At 31.8% G+C, this 10,212-nt stretch overlaps 1 long non-coding RNA gene across 1 annotated transcript; it reads left to right on the forward strand.

The window, feature by feature from the left end:
- Positions 1–6,733: 6,733 nt before the first annotated feature.
- On the forward strand, positions 6,734–8,347 carry LOC149478496 (uncharacterized). The gene is made up of 2 exons (XR_016317450.1): positions 6,734–7,077; positions 7,880–8,347. It is a non-coding gene; the product is annotated as an uncharacterized LOC149478496 (long non-coding RNA).
- The last annotated feature ends 1,865 nt before the right edge of the window (positions 8,348–10,212 follow it).

The following is a 10,212-nucleotide window of genomic DNA, read 5'->3' on the forward strand; positions in this document are numbered from 1 at the left end:
ATAATAATATTTACAGAAATCATATAATTTTAATTTTGTTTAAAAATTGTGCAGCAATCTTTTTTCATTCTTTTTGATGGTCCGGGCTGGTTAATGGTGGCTTCTTCATTATCGTCGCTGAAATTTTCTGTTTCATTGTCTGTATTTTTAGTTTCCAACCATGAAATTTCGTCGATTAAATTTACTTTTTATTGATAACTTTATGAATCGTTCATATCGGATATCTTCTAAGGATTCCTTATCCATGTCCCCTCCGCAAAAAGTTACTAGAAAGCGTGCTCCAGCGTCTTCGATTTCTTCTGGTCATGATGACGAAATTTCATGGTTGGAAACTAAAAATACAGACAATGAAACAGAAAATTTCAGCGACGATAATGAAGAAGCCACCATTAGCCAGCCCGGGCCATCAAAGAGAATTAAAAAATGATAGCTGTACAATTTTTAAACAAAATTAAAATTATATGATTTCTGTAAATATTATTATTTCCGTCGCTTGTAACTTTTTACCTTTAAGACTTACAGAATAATCATGTATGCAAAAAATGTAGGTAATTTTGTCTTCTTTGAACCCCTCATAGACACTTTTGTGATTTAGTAAACAATTGAGAAGTTATTTAAAATATACCTAATTTTAGCACCTTTAATTCAAGATGGCGGCTAGCGCCTGGGTCCGTCAAGGTCGAAAACTTGGATTTTTATTAACCTTTCATACCTAAACAATATCGTTTCAAAACATTTTCTACGCCACCTTTTGTAGAGCATAAATACCTACAGACTGGATTAATAATTATCCTACAATTCTTTTTGTACAATTAGCGGCTTACAAATTGCCGAGAAGATTCGCGAAGGAATTTCAAATGAGCTAGATCGTTGTACGTCTTGGCTGGGGATTTATTTCGGTTTTTGTTACCCGCCCTCGTTTGTCTGAAGATACGCTGATTGCTTGAATAATATTAGCTCGGTTTAACAGCTTGTAGCTTTTGCACTTCTGTTTTATGGTTAGAAGCTTCTAGTTTTATTTGTGTCAATTTAAGGTACGCTAATGTTGCTATGAAATTGCTTTATGGAACGACTAAATGCTTACTTAGTTCGTTTGGCAAATGCTGTATAAGTTTATGCATATTTGTATTTCATAGAAATTAAAGAAATTAATAGCTTTATTTATACACTAGCTTTCCACCCGCGGCTTCGCCCGCTTTGCCTAAAACATAATAAATTATATACTAAAACCTCCCTCTTGACTATCCTCTATCTATTAACAAAAACCGCATCAAAATCCGTTGCGTAGTTTTAAAGATTTAAGCATACATAGGGACAGAGGGACAAAGGGACAGAGAAAGCGACTTTGTTATATTATACTATGTAGTGATAATATATCTGTCGAATAAATTATTCTCATCTTCCTTATCACATTTTCTCCATACCTATTTTATTTTATTTCACTCGAAGAAATAGTTGTATAATATAGGTAGTATATGATAATATAGGTAGTATAGGTAGTATATTACTCTTAATAAATTTGCATCATCTTCCAGCATCACATACTGTTTGTTCCACATTTTTTTTATTTTACACGAATAATTAAGTGTTATGTATCATAATTCGTAAGTAACGTCATAATAAGTAGATTTTCCGTTGTATCTTCTGCCTTAAAAGTGCAATTCCAATTACAAAATATAGATTACATTTTCAAGCATAAGAAAAAGCTTGTCAAAGATAAAGCCTTCTATATCATACGTAAAATTCATGCAAAATTTCTAAATGCAAATTCTCAAATGTTTAGAACGTTCCAGAAAAGATTAAAACTCGTACAAACCACAACTCACGTCTGTGACTCGTTTGAGTCAAACATCAAACGGACTTTAACAAAAAATCAAACTGAATTCGTATTAAAATAAAATGTATTCCTGTATGCGAATTTAAAATTCCCTTCCACTTTTGTACATGGAAAGGTTTAGGAAATTTCTATTGGTATTTATGGTAGTAAATTAGAGATACAAAAATATGATATTGCAGAATATCATCTGTAAGTATCTTGTCTATATAATAAAAATTGAATCGCTAAATGTCTTGCCAAGCGCAAAACTTGCGAACGGCTCTACCCTAATCGGTTAATTTTTTTTTAACGTTTTTGTTAATGCACAAGAAAGGTTCTTATGGAGAAAAAGAACAAAAAGGGGTAGGGGTAGAGTAGAACAACGTCTGCCTGGGCAGCGAGTGTATAAATGGTACTGTAGTTACAAGTAATGCAAATCAAATACTTTACTTGGCAGCGTTATTTCCAGTATTCTAATAAATAGTTTCATAAAATGTTCACGTACATAATTACAAGGGAATCAAATTTTAAACACCTAAATTTACAAAATACCTGGCAAGATAAACTTCGCCCGTGTTTTTTGCTAATACGCCAACGTAGCATGTTTTCAACTTTCGACTTACCAAGTTTCAAAAGACCAGTTTGTTTGGAGAGTATTTGAAAGTTAATATTGCGTCACTTAATAATGTTATTCACCCATATTCACTTGATATACTTGAAACTATAAGATTACAAACGGGTCTATAAGATTATTACAAAGTATAAGATTACATTGGGTCTACGATATTCGTAGGCATCTACGATGTTCGTAGAGTTCTACGATCGTTTTGCATGAAGCTAAAGCCCATGATTTCACTTCTATCATGGTACTCGGGTAAAAAGTAGACTATGTAGTTATCTAGATTCTAGACTATAATCTATTATATTTCGATATGCGCTAAATCAGCGTAATTTCTCAGCCTACAAACCCTTCAAAAACCCTTAAATATGTGCTACGTACATTTTACTATCAAAACTTCAATTAATTTAATATCCTGAGCCAATGTATAGATCTTCAGAAATGCGAAGGGACCAGGGATTCCAGGAATGCGAATCCTTATTCAATAGGCATATATTATGTCTACAAATACTTGCATTTACTATTGGCATATATTCTGTCCTATTGGTGAAAAGGAAAGGCACCTTATTCCGAGATATCAAAAAAATACTATATGATTACAAATTATTTTTCATACGATTACATTATATTATAAACGATTATATTATATTACTTATTTCCCGAAAATTATCCTCATCATTATGGATTTCACTGTACCTACATAATAATATTATAAAAGTAATTAAGTACAATGAAATGCCCAAGTTTTCAAAAAATAATAAGCAAAAATATTCCAAATGTTATACTTAAAAAAACGCCTTAAACCCATTAAAAACAAGGAAGCCCTTAAAATTTCTTCACAGGAAAAAGTCACAGCATGGACCTTGAAACAATATAATTGTGTCCGAAACCCTATACATAATTAACTTGCAAAACAAGCTGGCGATAAATTACAAAAAACTTTCCCTAAAAATGGGTAAATGAATTTCAATCTGGCAACCCTGCACGACCGACATGTTCTCTAGAACCCGGCTTAATTAATAAAGTTGTACCACACGGAACGGTTTGTTGAATCCACATTACGATGTTGTCATAACAAAACTTCAATTTGATCTACTTCAATTAAATAATTAATTCGGATTGTCGTTTTAGTGTTTGTTGTTTACGTCGGAATTTGAATAATAAGAGCTATTTTATTATTGACGTAGTGTTCATTTGTGGAACGAGGGTAGTCAATTAAAAGAATATCATTTTACTTTATGTTTTAATTAATTTAATATAATAATTATTAAATGATTATTTTATTGTTGTTTTTAATAACTCCTGCTAACTATAATATGGGTCATAATTATTGTATTTAAACTATTTTATATAAGTTTTTATAAAGCATTTTGGACTATTTTAATTTTGAAACTATGGCATAAACTTATGGCTTATGGAAAGCGGATTTATATTTAGTGAGTTATGTGTTGAATTTCATACTGCATATTTCGATCCTATTTAACTCAACTTTATTATATAAAGAAGCTTATATAAACAACGGTGAATCTGATACTTTCCATTTCTCTTTTTATCTTCAGTACAATCGAAAACATTATTTTAATCCTCCATTTTATACAGTTTTCATTATCACATGAAAATTTTACATTTAATTTCCGTTTAAAACATATCCAGATTCGTATCAAACTAAAAATTAACATCGCAAAAAGTAATTGAAAACATACAAATAAAAACTTTGCAACAACGGTCCGCCATTTTCAATTTGCTTTCGCCAAAAAACTACCGAAATCCATGCAAAAAATGATTACGGCTGCATCGAAATGCGTGGAACAAAACATTAATATCAAACACAAAGAGCTAGTGCAGATTAATATCGGTTATATGAATTTGCAGCCAGACTATGGTCGAGTCTGAGTGCGTGACATGTAACTTTTATGTCTAAAATCACTGAAGAGGGCTTTGTCAATTTTTAGCGGAGGCAAAAATCATACGTAGCTTTTTTGTTGTTATGGAAAACGTTTTGTCGCGATATAGTGAAAACATGTTTTGTTTATCGATATTTTAGTAAACAAAAATGTTATTTCGAATTCAATCTTCGAGATGAAATTCTATCCGTCTTATTTGGAACTTAGAAGCGCTCTTGATAATTATTTATAGACTTATTTATCGACTTCATATTGTAAAATACGGGACCAATCTAAAAATTCAAATTAACTAATTAATCTTTAATTCCGTAGTTTACTGTATTTGTTTTTTTTTTAATTTTAAACCGATTTTTTTTTATCACATTATAATTAATAAAATACATAATACATAAACACTTCATTAAGTAACATTTATTTTTATAAAAACAGCACCACTCCCGATTCATCCATTAAAAAAAAAAAATTCGCGCCAAAACTAAATACATACACAAATACAATCACTTCCTTCAATAACATATCTTTAAACAAATCCAGGACCAACACAAATACTCCTAAAAAAAGAAAAAAAAAACAAAAACCGATTTTCGCGCCAACACTAAATGCATGCACAAAATGGCGGATCACGCACGCACGCATCACGCATGGATGCACATTTAATATTTCCAAGTACACCGTGTCATTTGTTTAAAAGGCGTTCGTTTATCTTGGAGAGGGATGTTTGTTTTAATTAAAATAAATAATGCTCTATTGTTTTTGTATGAAAAGATGTAAGATTTATTCGTATGGATAATAATGCTAGTGGAAGTATGTGAGCTTTGTATTGATAGAAAAACTACATCTGGTTAATAGAATTGAAACTCAAACTGTTTGTTGGACTGTGGTTTATCTTCGAAATAGCTGGAATTTTACCTTTAAAGTTCTTCATTTCACCTTCCTATGTATTATTGAATTTATTTAACCATTAACACATTTTATAGGGTTCCGTACCCATAGGGCAAAACGGGACCCTATTACTATAAGCCTCCGCTGTCTGTCTGTATATAATGTAAATGTAATAAGCCGTAGTTAAAAAGCTTCCTATCTTCAGACACAAAAATCATATCATCTTAGAGTATTTATATACTACTGTAATATGTATACAGGGTGTCCCACTATTGTTATACTAAGCGCGAAGGGACTTGTAGTTTTACATACACTGATCACGTAAAAAAAACAAATAAAAAATAAAAACGTCAAAAAATTTTTGCTAAATTTTTCCTGAAAATCCATGTTTTCTTCTCTAGCTTCGCGCAGCCAGCAAATACCGCTTCGCTAATGTGAGAATTTTGTTTATGAAAACATAATCTTAATTCTTAAACGATAGCTCACGTGCTGGTGGCAAAGTTGGGCGTGTTGCTTGTTATGGGTATACACATAGAGTTTTAAGAATTCATCTATTTGAAAAAAAAATGCGTCTGGAATTTTATAAGTATTTTTTACGAACTCGGCGTATGCTAAACTATAACCTCCTTTGAGCTTAGTATACCAACAGTGGGACATCCTGTATACTCTAAGCATATCATAAATTAACTACGCTGCGAGTCGAGAAAGTGAGACCGCTTCGGCTATATATTCTTTACTATAGATTACCACGTCTAAACATTAGTTACCCTATAAATTAGGTACAGATTTGTACCTGTCAGGCGCAGTAAAAATCCGTAACAAACAAGGCGAGGCGTGTCGATAGCGGGAGGTGATCATTGATTGATAGATGATTTATCTTACTCAGCTATCCACTTAACTTGTTATTTTCGACTTACTGAAGATTAAGGGGGATCCTGTTTGTAGTGTTTTTATTTTGGGTTTTTGGCACTTTATAGGAAGGATTTACGAGGAATTAGTTAGATAATTTGAAACAAGCGTCTCTTACTATGAAGTAAATACTTATAAAGTGTTCTATATATGTCCGTATTTATGCAAAATGGAACCACTCGACAAATTTCGTTTTTTGCTTTTATTGAAGAATACTCATCCAAAAGTGGTCTAAATTCTTATACAAACAAGAACCACATGATTTTTACGTTGGAAACAAGGTATACTAAAAGCAGAAAGGAACCACCAGCAACAACGAATAATTACATATTAAGCAAAACCGAACCACAGCACCACGGGACTGCTTTGTTCAAACAAATAAACGATATTACTATCATGTCATTTTATACAAAACAGATCCACACCTACTTGGTACCATTATACATTACACATATTTCTATTAATAACAATTATTTTTAATACACAAAATGGAACCAGGTCTCTGTGGTATGGTTATGCGTAAAATAAATACATAATTTAATTGTAATTTTTTATTGCAAAATAAAACCACATGCATTCAGTTCTATTATGCATAAATAAATATTGTTAAACATTCTGAAACCCATCATCGCTATATGGAACCAAATGCCTTGACTTGTTACAATGCTTCTCATCTTTAAACAACGTATTTCATTACTTAAATAGCTCAAAGTGCAAAACTCCAATTTTTAAAGTAAAACGTCGAACATCTGTCAATATAGGTGACATTCAGCGAAGTAGTTCGAATACGTGACGGTGTTTTTTTCCTCCGCGAAGTAAGTTCTATTGTTTTTGTTAATTACCTTTAAAATTAAATGTGAAAATGTTTAGTAATAAATAAATAAGCAAGCAATGGGTAAGAAAAGCATTGGAGACGAACACCGAAGATAATAATGAAGATACAACGGGTAAGTAGTTTTATTTAATGCATTTAAGTACTTATTGAATCTGAGATGCAGGTACGCTTTATCCACTTTTGATTCATTCCCGATTGTGGTGTGATTTTAAGAAGATAGTTCATTAAGTAAGTACAAGAGGAATCCTCTGTGGATTTACGTATTTTAACGACAATGTCGTTGTTCACGAAGGCGCGGCGAGTCGAATTAAGAGTCATTTTGTTACGATTCATCTGTCATTGTGAGATAAAACTACTAAAGTCTAAACCCTGTTTTAAAAATAACTGTCGATGATCTAGGTACCTACCTACTATTTTGGTAAAATACGTTCAGATGTATTTCTGATGCCGCTGTAACAACAAATACTAAAAAACAGAATAAAAAAAGACGTGTGGCACTCGGGGACTGCCGCGGTAAAGCTATTGCATAGCATGCCTTCAAGCCACACCTCCGAGCCCGTCGGAGTGAGGTTTTTTCGTTACAGAATTTCTCGATTCAGCCCCCGCGCTCAAGGCCCGCGATAGAAGCTATGCAATAGCTTAATAAATATTTAAGAAGCTCCCATACAATAAGCCGTGATTTTTTTGCCGTTTTTATAGATAATGGTACGGAACTCTTCGTTGCGCGAGTCCGACTCGCACTTAGCCAGTTTTTTGTACATGGCGCATGTACATACAACATACTTAGTCGTCTAGTAGCTGGACACGGCTTTATAAGAACTAATAATATTTTGCTGTCGCCATATACCTACCTACGTATAAAAGCCACGCGGCTTTATTGTTTTGATTTAAAGCTTTTTTTCTTTTTATTACAGAAGATAACGAAGAACCTTATACGTCGCTGCCTCTGGAGAAGCTTTCTTCACCTTCTAGCGATATTCAGTCCATATTACATCTCATTCCACAAGATGCACAGTTTTTATAACGGTCTCATTAGTGATGATGCAATAGAAGACCACATAGATGGACTAGACACGGTGGATTTCGAAATCCAATTTGATGATAACGTCGAATAAACGTCCTATATAAGTATTATTTTATATATTTTATTAATTAAAGCTTTAATTACGATATTATAAATACATAGTTTCATTTATATCATTAAATCCCTGGGATGTGGTTCCTTTGTGTATAAGAGAAAACCTATCAATTGATAAATGTTAAAAGGAACCACATGCACATTTTCTTAATTATCTAGAAAGTTTAAGAATATTCAGAGCAAATTTATATACACATACTTAAATAAGTAATTTATCAATGAATTTAAATAAAATAAATTTTAATTTTACTTTATCTGACAGAGCTGCAAATGTTTTTGTAAATCCTTTAATATCTCGAAAGTGCGTTTTTGCTGGGTGGTTCCTTTTTGCTTAAATACGGACATATTATCTACGATATATGAACTAGGTACCTATATGGAACAAAATTACATGTAGGTATTTCATCGATTATAACGTAATTTTTGAAGTGAAAACTTCTTTAGCGGCGTTGAGCACTTTTTCTGTAATGGGTATAAAATCATAAACTCGCGTCAGGACACGTGACCTGATCGAAAAAGCATAAGACGGATACCATTCCAAAATATCAAACATGCTCAACGTTAATATTCAAGTTTTCACTTCTGCCGGCACTCCCGGAGTGCAATCCGTCTTTTATTTTACACAAAAAATCTGAGAAGACTTTTTTTTCATAGTTTTTTATGCAAATCAGTTTGCCACTTTTATTAACTACTAAATATTTAAATAAGTATTATGTGAGTATCTTACTTATAGAAATGATTAGCATTACTTTTAGTTATGTTAAGTTGTAATTTTTACCTACATACGTTAATCCAGTAACTACTTCTGACCAATATTATTCATATGAATAACTAAACCTATCGGCTTGGTAAACTGTGAATAACACTTAAATTCTCGAATGAAATTCGTTGAATATTGTTTTACCTATAAATATATCCTTTCAAAAACATCTATTTTTTACACAAGCAACTTGAAACTGTGAAATGCAATAGCAATTTCATGAGGAATATCTATCGGGTGATAACATAAAATGCATGTAAATTCGTAAAAGCTAAAACGTGAAGTATTTGTTTTTTTTCCTTTATGTATGCGTAGGTAGATCTTTAAAACTACCCAACAGATTTTGATTCGGATGGTGTAAGTCTATAACTTGATAAGTTTTGTACAAAGCGGGTGAAGCCGTGTCCGAAAAGTTAGTTTCCAATAAACCAAAGAAATGACTTCGCACACATTATAAATACGACATAATATAGTGATATTTATATTCATAACAACGTAAGTGTTGTCGTAAAACTGTTCAGCCGTTTTTACGATTTATATAAGGCGAAGTTTTACGATGCATATAGCGTGGTTCTTGTAAGATATTTCATATATTAAGATAAAACTAACGTTGCATGTTTATATTTACATAACGACAGCAGTTTTCTGTGAATTTTCCGTGAATTTCATAAACAGTATACTTTTTATTGGTTTTTGAATTAACAACATTATTTATAATAGGAAATGTACCTAAATAATATTATATTGCACTCAATTCTCAATAATTGGACATTTATGCATATATAAAACTAAGAAACTGTGTTACAGAAAATTAATGTAAGATACATACCTACTATACTTATTTATTATCTTTTGTAGGTGTTTTGTAATAAAAAACAGTTTCATTGATTTAATCTATCAGGTTTAAATTAACAAAAACAATTATAAGAAAAGCAGTCATTTTATAACACTTGCATTTATATAATCAGATATTTCTTTTTAGCCAGAATAACATTATGATAATTCATCTACCCTTACCATGTGCATTTTTTGTCAAACACACAGGATCTTTCGGAACTCTGTAAATTGTAAATTACGTAGAATATTCATAAAGTCCCTTAATTATAAAACATTTCCATAAAAACACGGCATCGCCGCAGGATTTTCGAAATAAATACGCGGATTTTAGTTCAAAAAGAGCGATGTCAAAGCGCCTAACGTTGAGAGCAACTCAAACTTTCAAGAGACACTCAAAGGTTTAAGCCGGATTTTATGTTTGTTTACTGTGAAACCAAGGTGCATTTTAATGCTGGGTATATTGTTTTTGAGGTTAGAGAACAACGAACAGATAAAAAAAATTAGGATGGAAT

This window comes from Colias philodice, chromosome 22, assembly GCF_061535455.1.
Source record: "Colias philodice isolate Cphi_HAF_F1 chromosome 22, ilColPhil1 Martin Lab GWU primary, whole genome shotgun sequence".
NCBI classification, from domain to species: Eukaryota; Metazoa; Arthropoda; class Insecta; order Lepidoptera; family Pieridae; genus Colias; species Colias philodice.